We start from the raw sequence: 12607 nt of genomic DNA on the forward strand, positions 1-12607 counted from the left end.
TGAAGAGCCGGAAAAAGTGTGAAAAATAAGAAGAGCTTCAAAAACGTAAAAAACATGAAGAGCTTCAAAAGGTGTGAAAAATATGAAGAGCTTCAAAAGGTGTAAAAAATGAGATAAGCATGAAACGGTCTGAAAAATAGGAGGATCATGAAACGATCTCAAAAATAGGAGGAGCATGAAGCGGTGTTCAAAAACATGAAGAGCCTGAAAAGGTGTGAAAAACATGAAGACCTTCAAAGGTGTGAAAAATATGAAGAGCTTCAAAAGTTGTGAAAAATTAGATGAGCATGAAACGGTCTGAAAAATAGGAGGAGCATGAAACGGTGTTCAAAAACATGAAGAGCCTGAAAAGGTGTGAAAAACATGAAGACCTCCAAAGGTGTGAAAAATATGAAGAGCTTCAAAAGTTGTGAAAAATCAGATGAGCATGAAACGGTCTGAAAAATAGGAGGAGCATGAAACGGTGTTCAAAAACATGAAGAGCCTGAAAAGGTGTGAAATACATGAAGACCTTCAAGGTGTGAAATATATGAAGAGCTTCAAAAGGTGTGAAAAATATGAAGAGTTTCAAAATGTGTCAAAAATATGAGGAGCATGAAGCGGTCTGAAAAATAGGAGGAGCAAGTTGTGGTGTTGAAAAACATGAAGAGCCTGAAAAGGTGTGAACAATATGAAGAGCTTCAAAAGATGTCAAAAATATGAGGAACATCAAACGGTCCGAAAAATAGGAAGAGCATGAAATGCTGTTCAAAAACATGAAGAGCCTAAAATGTGTGAAAAATATGAAGAGCTTCAAAATGTGGGAAATACATGAGGACCATGAAACGGTCTGAAAAATAGGAGGAGCATGAAGCGGTGTTGAAAATCATGAAGAGCCTGAAAAGGTGTGAAAAATATGAAGAGCTTCGAAAAGTGTCAAAAATATGAGGAGCATGAAATGGTCTGAAAAATAGGAGGAGCATGAAACGGTGTTCAAAAACATGAAGAGCCTGAAAAGGTGTGAAAAATATGAAGAGCTTCAAAAGGTGTCAAAAATATGAGGAGCATGAAGCGGTCCGAAAAATAGGAGGAGCATGAAGCGGTTTTGAAAAACATGAAAAGCCAGAAAACGTGTGAAAAATATGAAGAGCTTCAAAAGGTGTCAAAAATGAGATGAGCATGAAACGGTCTGAAAAATAGGAGGAGCATGAAGCGGTGTTGAAAAACATGAAGAGCCTGAAAAGGTGTGAAAATATGAAGAGCTTCAAAAGGTGTCAAAAATATGAGGAGCATGAAACGGTCTGAAAAATAGGAGGATCATGAAGCTGTGTTTCATAACATGAAGAGGCTGAAAAGGTGTGAAAAACATGAAGACCTTCAAAGGTGTGAAAAATATGAAGAGCTTCAAAAGTTTTCAAAAATTATATATGCGTGAAACGGTCTGAAAAATAGGAGGAGCATGAGGTTGTTTTCAAAAACATGAAGAGCCTGAAAAGGTGTGAAAAATATGAAGAGCTTCAAAAGTTGTCAAAAATAGGATGAGCGTGAAACGGTCTGAAAAATAGGAGGAGCATGAGGTTGTTTTGAAAAACATGAAGAGCCTGAAAAGGTGTGAAATATATGAAGAGATTCAAAAGGTGTGAAAAATATGAAGAGCTTCATGATGTGTCAAAAATATGAGGAGCATGAAGCGGTCCGAAAAATAGGAGGAGCATGAAGCGGTTTTGAAAAACATGAAGAGCCTGAAAAGATGTTAAATATATGAAGAGCTTCAAAAGGTGTGAAAAATATGAAGAGTTTCAAAATGTGTTAAAAATATGAGGAGCATGAAGCAATCTGAAAAATAGGAGGAGCATGAAGTGGTGTTGAAAAACATTAAGAGCCTGAAAAGGTGTGAAATATATGAAGAGCTTTAAAAGGTGTCAAAAATATGAGGGTATGAAACGGTCTGAAAAATAGTAGGAGCATGAAGCGGTGTTGAAAAACTTGAAGAGCCTGAAAAGGTATGAAAAATATGAAGAGCTTCAAAATGTGTGAAATACATGAGTAGCATGAAACGATCTGAAAACTAGGAGGAGCATGAAGCGGTGTTGAAATACATGAAGAGGCTGAAAAGGTGTGAAAAATATGAAGAGCTTCAAAAGGTTTGAAATACATGAGCAGGTTGAAACGGTCTGAAAACTGGAGGAGCATGAAGCGGTGTTGAAAAAAAGAAGAGCCTGAAAAGGTGTGAAAAATATGAAGAGCTTCAAAAGGTGAGAAAAACATGAAGAGCTTCAAAAGGTGTGAAAAATGAGATGAGCATGAAACAGTCTGAAAAATAGGAGGAGCATGAAGTGGTGTTGAAAAAAATCAAGAGTCTGAAAAGGTGTGAAAAATATGAAGAGCTTCAAAAGGTGTGAAAAATGAGATGAGCATGAAACAGTCTGAAAAATAGAAGGAGCATGAAGCGGTGTTCAAAAACATGAAGAGCCTGAAAAGGTGTGAAAAACATGAAGAGCTTCAAAAGGTGTCAAAAATATGAGGAGCATGAAACGGTCGCAAAATAGGAGGAGCATGAAGCGGTGTTCAAAAACATGAAGAGCCTGAGAAGGTGTGAAAAATATGAAGAGCTTCAAAACGTGTCAAAACATGAGGAGCATGAAACGGTCTGAAAAATAGGAGGAGCATGAAGCGGTGTTCAAAAACATGAAGAGCCTCAAAAGGTGTGAAAAATATGAAGAGCTTCAAAAGGTGTCAAAAATATGAGGATCATGAAACGGTCTCAAAAATAGGAGGAGCATGAAGCGGTGTTCAAAAACATGAAGAGTCTGAAATGGTTTAAAAAATATGAAGACCTTTAAAAGGTGTCAAAAATATGAGGATCATGAAACGTTCTGAATAATAGGAGGATGATGAAACGGTGTTCAAAAACATGAAGAGACTGAAAAGTTGTGAACAATATGAAGAGCTGCAAAAGGTGTCAAATATATGAGTAGCATAAAATGGTCTGAAAAATAGGAGGAGCATGAAACGGTGTTCAAAAATATGAAGAGCCTGAAAAGGTGTGAACAATATGAAGAGCTTCAAAACTGTGTAAAATATGAAGAGCTTCAAAAGGTGTGAAAAATATGAAGAGCTTCCAAAAGTGTGAAATACATGAGGAGCATGAAACGGTCTGTAAAATAGGAGGAGCATGAAACGGTGTTGAAAAATATGAAGAGTCTGAAAAGGTGTGAAAAATATGAAGACCTTCAAAAGGTTTGAAATACATGAGGAGGTTGAAACGGTCTGAAAACAGGAGGAGCATTAAGCGGTGTTGAAAAACAAGAAGAGCCTGAAAAGGTGTGAAAAATATGAAGAGCTTCAAAAGGTGAGAAAAACATGAAGAGCTTCAAAAGGTGTGAAAAATGAGATGAGCATGAAACAGTCTGAAAAATAGGAGTAGCATGAAATGGTGTTGAAAAAAATGAAGAGCCTGAAAACTTGTGAAAAATATGAAGAGCTTCTAAGGTGTCAAAAATATTAGGAGCATGATACGGTCTGAAAAATAGGAGGAGCATGAAGTGGTGTTCAAAAACATGAAGAGCCTGAAATGGTGTAAAAAATAGGAAGAGCTTCAAAAGCTGTCAAAAATATGAGGTGCATTAAACGGTCTGAAAAAGAGGAGGAGTATGAAGCGGTGTTCAAAAATATGAAGAGCCTGAGAAGGTGTGAAAAATATGAAGAGCTTCAAAACGTGTCAAAATATGAGGAGCATGAACCGGTCTGAAAAATAGGAGGAGCATGAAGCAGTGTTGAAAAACATGAAGAGCCTGAAAAGGTGTGAAATACATGAAGAGCTTTAAAAGGTGTCAAAAATATGAGGAAGATGAAACGGTCTGAAATATAGGAGGAGCATGAAGCCGTGTTGAAAAACATGAAGAGCATGAAAAGGTGTGAAAATCATGAAGAGCCAGAAAACGTGTGAAAAATATGAAGAGCTTCAAAAGGTGTCAAAAATGAGATGAGCATGAAACGGTCTGAAAAATAGGAGGAGCATGAAATGGTGTTGAAAAACCCGAAGCGCCTGAAAAGGTGTGAGAAATATGAAGAGCTTCAAACGGTGTGAAAAATATGAGGAGCATGAAACGGTCTGCAAAAAGAAGGAGAATGAAGTGGTGTTGAAAAACATGAAGAGCCTGAAAACGTGAGAAAAATATGAAGAGCTTCAAAAGGTGTCAAAAATATGAGGAGCATGAAACGGTCAGAAAAATAGGAGGAGCATGAAGCGGTGTTCAAAAACATGAAGAGCCTGAAAAGGTGTGAAAAAATTGAACAGCCTCTAAAGGTGTCAAATATATGAGGAGCATGAAACGGTCTGAAAAATAGGAGGAGCATGAAACGGTGTTCAAAAACATGAAGAGTGTTTTGCCTATGTTCTCCTCTAGGAGTTTTATAGTTTAGTGTTACATTTAGATCTTTAATCGATTTTGAGTTTATTTTTGTGTATGGTGTTAGAAAGTGTTCTAGTTTCATTCTTTTACAAGTGGTTGACCAGTTTTCCCAGCACCACTTGTTAAAGAGGTTGTCTTTTTTCCATTGTATATCCTTGCCTCCTTTGTCAAAGATAAGGTTTCCATAGGTTCGTGGATTTATCTCTGGGCTTTCTATTCTGTTCCATTGATCTACATTTCTGTCTTTGTGCCAGTACCATACTGTCTTGATGACTGTGGGTTTGTAGTAGAGTCTGAAGTCAGGCAGGTTGATTCCTCCAGTTCCATTCTTCTTTCTCAAGATTACTTTGGCTATTCGAGGTTTTTTTTATTTCCATACAAATTGTGAAATTCTTTGGTCTAGTTCTGTGAAAAATACCGTTGGTAGCTTGATAGGGATTGCATTGAATCTATAGACTGCTTTGGGTAGAATAGCCATTTTGACAATATTAATTCTTCCAATCCACGAACACGGTATGTTTCTCCATCTGTTTGTGTCCTCTTTGATTTCTTTCATCAGTGTTTTATAGTTTTCTATGTATAGGTCCTTTGTTTCTTTAGGTAGATATACTCCTAAGTATTTTATTCTTTTTGTTGCAATGGTGAATGATATTGTTTCCTTAATTTCTCTGTCTGTTTTTTCATTGTTAGTATATAGGAATGCAAGGGATTTCTGTGTGTTAATTTTATATCCTGCAACTTTACTATATTCATTGATTAGCTCTAGTAATTTTCTGGTAGAGTCTTTAGGGTTTTCTATGTAGAGGATCATGTCATCTGCAACCAGTGAGAGTTTTACTTCTTCTTTTCCTATCTGGATTCCATTTACTTCTTTTTCTGCTCTGATTGCTGTGGCCAGAACTTCCAACACTATGTTGAATAGTAGTGGTGAGAGTGGGCACCCTTGTCTTGTTCCTGATTTCAGGGGAAATGCCTTCAATTTTTCACCATTGAGGGTGATGCTTGCTGTGGGTTTGTCATATATAGCTTTGATTATTTTGAGGTATGTTCCTTCTATTCCTGCTTTTTGGAGAGTTTTAATCATAAATGAGTGTTGAATTTTGTCAAAGGCTTTCTCTGCATCTATTGAGATAATCATATGGTTTTTATCTTTCAATTTGTTAATGTGGTGTATTACATTGATTGATTTGCGGATATTAAAGAATCCTTGCATTCCTGGGATAAAGCGCACTTGGTCATGGTGTATGATTTTTTTAATATGTTGTTGGATTCTGTTTGCTAGAATTTTGTTAAGGATTTTTGCATCTATGTTCATCAGTGATATTGGCCTGGAGTTTTCTTTTTTTGTGGCATCTTTGTCTGGTTTTGGAATTAGGGTGATGGTGGCCTCATAGAATGAGTTTGGAAGCTTACCTTCTTCTGCAATTTTCTGGAAGAGTTTGAGTAAGATAGGTGTTAGCTCTTCTCTAAATTTTTGGTAGAATTCAGCTGTGAAGCCATCTGGTCCTGGGCTTTTGTTTGCTGGAAGATTTTTGATGACAGTTTCGATTTCCTTGCTTGTGATGGGTCTGTTAAGATCTTCTATTTCTTCCTGGTTCAGTTTTGGAAAGTTATACTTTTCTAAGAATTTGTCCATTTCATCCAAGTTGTCCATTTTATTGGCATAGAACTGCTGGTAGTAGTCTCTTATGATCCTTTGTATTTCAGTGTTGTCTGTTGTGATCTCTCCATTTTCATTTCTAATTTTGTTAATTTGGTTTTTCTCTCTTTGTTTCTTAATGAGTCTTGCTAATGGTTTGTCAATTTTGTTTATTTTTTCAAAAAACCAGCTTTTAGCTTTGTTGATTTTTGCTATGGTCTCTTTAGTTTCTTTTGCATTTATTTCTGCCCTGATTTTTAAGATTTCTTTCCTTCTGCTAACTCTGGGGTTCTTCATTTCTTCCTTCTCTAATTGCTTTAGGTGTAGAGTTAGGTTATTTAATTGTTTTTTTCCTGTTTCTTGATGTAAGCCTGTAATGCTATGAACCTTCCCCTTAGCACTGCTTAAAGATCTAAATGTAAGACCAGAAACTATAAAACTCCTAGAGGAGAACATAGGCAAAACACTCTCCGACATAAATCACAGCAAGATCCTCTATGACCCACCTCCCAGAATATTGGAAATAAAAGCAAAACTAAAAAATGGGACCTAATGAAACTTAAAAGCTTTTGCACTACAAAGGAAACTATAAGTAAGGTGAAAAGACAGCCCTCAGATTGGGAGAAAATAATAGCAAATGAAGAAACAGACAAAGGATTAATCTCAAAAATATACAAGCAACTCCTGCAGCTCAATTCCCGAAAAATAAATGACCCAATCAAAAAATGGGCCAAAGAACTAAACAGACATTTCTCCAAAGAAGACATACAGATGGCTAACAAACACATGAAAAGATGCTCAACATCACTCATTATTAGAGAAATGCAAATCAAAACCACAATGAGGTACCATTATACGCCAGTCAGGATGGCTGCTATCCAAAAGTCTACAAGCAATAAATGCTGGAGAGGGTGTGGAGAAAAGGGAACCCTCTTACACTGTTGGTGGGAATGCAAACTAGTCCAGCCGCTATGGAAAACAGTGTGGAGATTTCTTAAAAACTGGAAATAGAATTGCCATATGACCCAGCAATCCCACTTCTGGGCATACACACTGAGGAAACCAGATCTGAAAGAGACACGTGTACCCCAATGTTCATCGCAGCACTGTTTATAATAGCCAGGACATGGAAGCAACCTAGATGCCCATCAGCAGATGAATGGATAAGGAAGCTGTGGTACATATACACCATGGAATATTACTCAGCCATGAAAAAGAATTCATTTGAACCAGTCCTAATGAGATGGATGAAGCTGGAGCCCATTATACAGAGTAAAGTAAGCCAGAAAGATAAAGAACATTACAGCATACTGACACATGTATATGGAATTTAGAAAGGTGATAACGATAACCCTATATGCAGAACAGAAAAAGAGACACAGAAATACAGAACAGACTTTTGAACTTTGTGGGAGAATGTGAGGGTGGGATTTTTCAAAATAACAGCATGTATACTATCTATGGTGAAACAGATCACCAGCCCAGGTGGGATGCACGAGACAAGTGCTCCGGCCTGGTGCACTGGGAAGACCCAGAGGAATCGGGTGGAGAGGGAGGTGGGAGGGGGGATCGGGACAGGGAATACATGTAAATCCATGGCTGATTCATATCAATGTATGACAAAACCCACTGGAAAAAAATAATAATAATAAAAATTAAAACAAACAAACAAACAAACAAACAAAAAAAACATGAAGAGCCTGAAAAGTAGTGAAAAATATGAAGAGCTTCAAAAGGTGTCAAAAATATGAGGAGCATGAAACGTTCTGAAAAATAGGAGGATCATGAACTTGTGTTGAAAAACATGAAGAGCATGAAAAGGTGTGAAAATTATGAAGAGCTTCAAAATTTCTAAAAAATATGAGGAGCATGAAACAGTCTGATAAATAGGAGGAGCATGAAGCGGAGTTGAAAAACATGAAGAGCCTGAAAAGGTGTGAAATATATGAAGAGCTTCAAAAGGTGTCAAAAATATGAGGAGCATGAAACGGTCTGAAAAATTGGAGGAGTATGAAGCGGTGTTGAGAAAATGAAGAGCCTGAAAAGGTGTGAAAAATATGAAGAGCTTCAAAAGGTGTGAAAAATATGAGGAGCATGAAACGGTCTGAAAAAGTGGAGGAGCATGAAGCGGTGTTCAAAAACATGAAGAGCCTGAAAATGTGTGAAAATTATGAAGAGCTTCAAAAGGTGTCAAAAATATGAGGGCCATTAAATGGTCTGAAAATGGAGGAGCATGAAGCAGTGTTGAAAACATGAAGAGCCAGAAAAGGTGTGAAATATATGAAGAGCTTCAAAAGGTGTTAAAAATATGAAGAGCTTCAAAAGTTGTCAAAAATATGAGGATCAAGTAACGGTCTGAAAAATAGGTGGAGCAGAAAGTGGTGTTGAAAAACATGAAGAGCCTGAAAAGTTGTGAAAAATATGAAGAGCTTCAAAAGGTGTCAACCATATGAGGAGCATGAAACAGTCTGAAAAATAGGAGGAGCATGAAACGGTGTTGAAAAACATGAAGTAATTAAAAGGTGTGAAAAATATGAAGAGCTTCAAAAGGTGTCAAAAATATGAGGAGCATGAAACGGTCTGAAAAATAGGTGGAACATGAAGTGGTGTTGAAAAACATGAAGAGCCTGAAAAGGTGTGAGATATATGAAGAGATTCAAAACGTGTCAAAAATAGAACTAGCAGGAAACGGTGTTCAAAAACATGAAGAGCCTGAATATGTGTGAAAAATATGAAGAGCTTCAAAAGGTGTGAAAAATATGAGGAGCATGAAACGGTCTGAAAAAATAGGTGGAACATGAAGCAGTGTTAAAAAACATGAAGAGCCTGAAAAAGTGTGAAAAATATGAAGAGCTTCAAAAGGTGTTAAAAATATGAAGAGCTTCAAAAGTTGTCAAAAATATGAGGATCAAGTAACGGTCTGAAAACTAGGTGGAGCAGGAAGTGGTGTTGAAAATCATGAAGAGCCTTAAAAGGTGTGAAAAATATGAAGAGCTTCCAAAGGTGTCAAAAATATGAGGAACATGAAACGGTCTAAAAATAGGAGGAGAATCAAGCGGTATTGACAAACATGAAGAGCCTGAAAAGGTGTGACCAACATAAAGAGCTTTAAAAGGTGTCAAAAACATGAGGAGAATGAAACGGTCTGAAAAAAAGGAGGAGCATGAAACGACGTTGAAATACATGAAGAGCCTGAAAAATGTGTGAAATATATGAGGAGCTTCAAAAGGTGTCAAAAATATGAGGGGCAAGAAACTGTCTGAAAAATAAGGTGGAGCATGAAGTGGTGTGAAAAACATGAAGAGACTGAAAAGGTGTGAAAAACATGAAGAGCTTCAAAACATGTCAAAAATATGAGGAGCATGAAACGGTCTGAAAAATAGGAGGAGCATGAAGTGCTGATGAAAAACATGAAGAGCCAGAAAAGGCGTGAGATATATGAAGAGCTTCAAAACGTGTCAAAAATATGAGGAGCATGAAACAGTCTGAAAAATAGGAGGAGCATGAAACGGTGTTGAAAAACATGAAGTGCATGAAAAGGTGTGAAAAATATGAAGAGCTTCAAAAGGTGTCAAAAATATGAGGAGCATGAAACGGAGAGAAAAATAGGAGGATCATGAACTTGTGTTGAAAAACATGAAGAGCATGAAAAGGTGTGAAAATTATGAAGAGCTTCAAAATTTCTAAAAAATATGAGGAGCATGAAACAGTCTGATAAATAGGAGGAGCATGAAGCGGAGTTGAAAAACATGAAGAGCCTGAAAAGGTGTGAAATATATGAAGAGCTTCAAAAGGTGTCAAAAATATGAGGAGCATGAAACGGTCTGAAAAAGTGGAGGAGCATGAAGCGGTGTTCAAAAACATGAAGAGCCTGAAAATGTGTGAAAATTATGAAGAGCTTCAAAAGGTGTCAAAAATATGAGGGCCATTAAATGGTCTGAAAATGGAGGAGCATGAAGCAGTGTTGAAAACATGAAGAGCCAGAAAAGGCGTGAAATATATGAAGAGCTTCAAAAGGTGTTAAAAATATGAAGAGCTTCAAAAGTTGTCAAAAATATGAGGATCAAGTAACGGTCTGAAAAATAGGTGGAGCAGAAAGTGGTGTTGAAAAACATGAAGAGCCTGAAAAGTTGTGAAAAATATGAAGAGCTTCAAAAGGTGTCAACCATATGAGGAGCATGAAACAGTCTGAAAAATAGGAGGAGCATGAAACGGTGTTGAAAAACATGAAGTAATTAAAAGGTGTGAAAAATATGAAGAGCTTCAAAAGGTGTCAAAAATATGAGGAGCATGAAACGGTCTGAAAAATAGGTGGAACATGAAGTGGTGTTGAAAAACATGAAGAGCCTGAAAAGGTGTGAGATATATGAAGAGATTCAAAACGTGTCAAAAATAGAAGTAGCAGGAAACGGTGTTCAAAAACATGAAGAGCCTGAATATGTGTGAAAAATATGAAGAGCTTCAAAAGGTGTGAAAAATATGAGGAGCATGAAACGGTCTGAAAAAATAGGTGGAACATGAAGCAGTGTTAAAAAACATGAAGAGCCTGAAAAAGTGTGAAAAATATGAAGAGCTTCAAAAGGTGTTAAAAATATGAAGAGCTTCAAAAGTTGTCAAAAATATGAGGATCAAGTAACGGTCTGAAAACTAGGTGGAGCAGGAAGTGGTGTTGAAAATCATGAAGAGCCTTAAAAGGTGTGAAAAATATGAAGAGCTTCCAAAGGTGTCAAAAATATGAGGAACATGAAACGGTCTAAAAATAGGAGGAGAATCAAGCGGTATTGACAAACATGAAGAGCCTGAAAAGGTGTGACCAACATAAAGAGCTTTAAAAGGTGTCAAAAACATGAGGAGAATGAAACGGTCTGAAAAAAAGGAGGAGCATGAAACGACGTTGAAATACATGAAGAGCGTGAAAAGGTGTGAAAAATATGAGGAGCATGAAACGGTCTGAAAAATAGGAGGAGCATGAAGCGGTGTTGAAAAACATGAAGAGCGTGAAAAGGTGTGAAAAATATGAAGAGCTATAAAAGGTGTGAAAAATATTTGGAGCATTAAACGATCTGAAGAATATGAGGATCATGAAGGGGTGTTGAAAAACATGAAGAGCCTGAAAAGGTGTGAAAAATATGAAGAGCTTCAAAATGTGTCAAAAATATGAGGAGCATGACACGGTCTGAAAAATAGGAGGAGCATGAAGCAGTGTTGAAAAACATGAAGAGCCTGAAAAGGTGTGAAAAATATGAAGAGCTTCAAAGGGTGTGAAATACATGAGGAGCATGAAACGGTCTGAAAAATATGACGAGCATGAAGCTGGGCTCAAAAACACCAAGAGCCTTAAAAGGTGTGAAAAATATGCAGAGCTTCAAAAGGTGTCAAAATTATGAGGAGCATGAAACGGTCTGAAAAATAAGAGGAGCATGAAGTGGTGATGAAAAATATGAAGAGTCTGAAAAGGCATGAAAAATATGAAGAGGTTCAAAAGGTGTGAAAAATACCAGGAGCATGAAACGGTCTGAAAAAGAGGAGGAGCATGAAGCAGTGTTCAAAAACATGAAGAGCCTGAAAAGGTGTGAAATATATGAAGAGTTTCAAAAGGTGTCAAAATAGGAGTAGCATGAAACGGTGTTCAAAAACATGAAGAGCCTGAAAAGGTGTGAAATATATGAAGAGCTTCAAAAGGTGTCAAAAATAGGAGTAGCATGAAACGGTGTTCAATCACATGAAGAGCCTGAATATGTGGGAAAAATATTAAGAGCTTCAAAAGCTGTCAAAAATATGAGGAGCATGAAACAGTCTGAAATATAGGAGGATCATGAAATGGTGTTGAAAAACATGAAGTGCCTGGAAAGGTGTGAAAAATATGAAGAGCTTCAAACGGTGTCAAAAATATAAGGAGCATGAAACGGTCTGAAAAAGAGGAGGAGCATGAAGCGCTGTTCAAAAACATGAACAGCCTGAGAAGGTGTGAAAAATATGAAGAGCTTCAAACGTTTCAAAAATATGATGAGCATGAAAAGGTCTGAAAAAAAGGAGGAGCATGAAATGGTGTTCAAAAACATGAAGAGCGTGAAAAGTAGTGAAAAATATGAAAGCTTCAAAAGGGGTCAAAAATATGAGGAACATGAAACGTTGTAAAAAATAGGAGGAGCATGAAGTTGTGTTGAAAAACATGAAGAGCCTGAAAAGGTGTGAAAATTATGAAGACCTTCAAAATTTCTCAAAAATATGAGGAGCATGAAACAGTCTGATAAAGAGGAGGTGCATGAAGCGGAGTTGAAAAACATGAAGAGCCGGAAAAAATGTGAAAAATATGAAAAGCTTCAAAATTTCTCAAAAATATGAGGAGCATGAAACAGTCTGATAAATAGGAGGAGCATGATCGGTGTTCAAAAACATGAAGAACCTGAAAAGGTGTGAAAAATATGAAGGGCTTCAAAAATGTCAAAAATATGAGGAGCATGAAATGGTCTGAAAAATAGGAGGAGCAAGAAGTGGTGTTGAAAAACATGAAGAACCTGAAAAGGTGTGAAAAATATGAAGGGCTTCAAAAATGTCAAAAATATGAGGAGCA

Source organism: Dama dama, unplaced genomic scaffold, assembly GCF_033118175.1.
Source record: "Dama dama isolate Ldn47 unplaced genomic scaffold, ASM3311817v1 ptg000080l, whole genome shotgun sequence".
Classification (NCBI taxonomy): Eukaryota; Metazoa; Chordata; class Mammalia; order Artiodactyla; family Cervidae; genus Dama; species Dama dama.